Raw genomic sequence first — 2,218 nt, forward strand, 5'->3', positions numbered from 1 at the left:
CTCCAGCTCAGGTAATGATCTCACAGTTTGTGAGTTCCAGCCCTTCATCGGGCTCTGCACTGACAGCTCAGAGCCTGGAGTCTGCTTTGGATTCTGTGTCTCCCTCTATCTCTCTATCCCTCCCCTGCTTGCACTCTCTGTCTCTCAAAAGTAAATAAATAAACATTAAAAAAGAAAAGAAAAGAAATTATTCCCCTCAGTCCTGAGCAGGAATAGGTACAGACTGACTAGGTGAGTAGAGTGGACAGAGCCAAGGACAATGAAAAATGAAAATATCGGGAAGTCCCAGATAAAGGGTTCCCTCTGCCTAGAAGGCTTTACCCTCCACTTCTGTCTCCTTCTCATCTTCAGAACTCAACACCAACATCACTTATTTGGGAAGCCCTCTTTAACTTCTCTGGCCATGTCAGATCTCCTTACTATATGTTCTCAGACCATCCCATGCCTTTTATTTCATCATACTTATCATGGTTGTAATTTTATGTTTGTTTGTTTATTAATAAACATACGACTCTCATACAATTCATCTTGACCTTAAGTTATATGAAAGCAGGGACTGTGTCTTCATCTCCTCTTTGTAAACTTTTCGTTTATTTATTTGTTGGTTGGTTGATTTGTTTATTTAAAATTTATTTATTTTGTGAGAGATAGAGAGAGGGGGAGGGGCAGAGAGAGAGGGAGAGAGAGAATCCTCGCAGTCTCCTTGCTCAGTGTGTGAGAAGGGGCTCGATCCCATGACAGTGAGATCATGACCTCAGCTGATATTAAAAGTCAGATGCTTAAAAAAGGGCTTCTATTGTGAGTGGCACACATAGGGCAGCTCCATTGCTCTTTGTGCAGAATTGACATCAAGAGATTTCAGAAGCATAATTTTTTGTTACCCAGGCAGCTTGTGATCATTGGTCCTGAAAGAAAAAAAAAAAAAAAAAAGAGTCAGATGCTTAACCGACTAGGCAACCAGGTGCCCCTTTTTACAAACTTTTAAAATCGAAACCTATACACAGAAAAGTGCACAAATCCTAACTGTTTAGCTTGATGAATTATCACAAAGTGAACACATCTTGGTCAAGAAATAGAACATTCTCAGGATTCCAGAAGCCCCCCTCATGTAACCATTGAACTTCAAACCTCATAATTAATTTTGCCTGCTTTCTGAACCCAGTATAAATAAAATCATACAGTTTGTATTTTTTGTGTGTCTGGCTTCTTTGATGCAACATTGAATCTGTGAAATTCATATAGTTATTGCATATAACTACAGTCTATTTTTTGCATTGCTATATGGTATTCCATTGTATGAATATACTACAATGTGTTCATTATACAGTTGAAATCTCGACTATTATAAATAATGCCATAAGAACGTTTTTGTATGTCATTTTTATTGTGGGAAAACATACATAATATTTAACTTTTTAACTATTTTTAAGTGTACAATTCAAAGGCATTAAGTATACTCACAATGTTGTGCAACTATCAACACTATCCATTTCCAGAATTTTTCTGTATGTGTCTTTTTTTTAAATGTTCATATATTTATTTTTGAGAGAGAGAGAGCACGTGTGTGAGCTGGGGAAGGGCAGAGAGAGAAAGAGAGAGAGAATCTTAAGCAGGTTCTGCACCGTCAGCACAGAGCCCAATGTGGGTCATGAACCCACAAACCATGAGATCGTGACATGAACTGAAATCAAGAGTTGGATGCTTAACCAACTGAGCCACCCAGGCACCCCTGTACATATATCTTTTTTGATGCATATATGTGCATATTTCTGGTGGGCATATGCTTAGGAAATGCTGGGTCATAGAGAATGTTCAATTTTAGTAAATACTGCCAAACAGTTTTCCCAGGTGGTTGTACCAATTTACATGCCCACCAGCCCTGTATGAGAGGGCTGTATTAATCCTTTAATTAACCTAATAAGTGTTTAGTACAGTGTATCTTTTCCCATTTCTCTGATAACTAAGACAGTTTAGCACCTTTTCGCATGCTTTAATGGCCATCAGAGAGCTTCTTTTCTTAAATGACTATTTAAGTCCTTTGCCCATTTTTTATTGGATTGCCTATATATTTCTTATTGATGTGCAAGTTTTTTATACTAGTACAAGCTCTTTCTTGGATGTTTTGCAAATATTGTCCTTCATTCCATGACTTATGTTTTCACTCTCTTAATGGTGTCTTTTGAGCAACCAATGTTTCCACTTTTAATATAGTCTTATA

General features: G+C 37.5%; 1 non-coding gene across 1 annotated transcript; it reads left to right on the top strand.

Annotated features, from left to right (window-relative positions):
• The first annotated feature begins 782 nt into the window (after positions 1-782).
• LOC128777917 (U11 spliceosomal RNA) lies at positions 783-969 on the top strand. The gene has a single exon (XR_008423221.1). It is a non-coding gene; the product is annotated as a U11 spliceosomal RNA (small nuclear RNA).
• The last annotated feature ends 1,249 nt before the right edge of the window (positions 970-2,218 follow it).

Source organism: Panthera pardus, unplaced genomic scaffold (assembly GCF_024362965.1).
Source record: "Panthera pardus isolate Hobbes unplaced genomic scaffold, ASM2436296v1 HiC_scaffold_17, whole genome shotgun sequence".
Taxonomy (NCBI): Eukaryota; Metazoa; Chordata; class Mammalia; order Carnivora; family Felidae; genus Panthera; species Panthera pardus.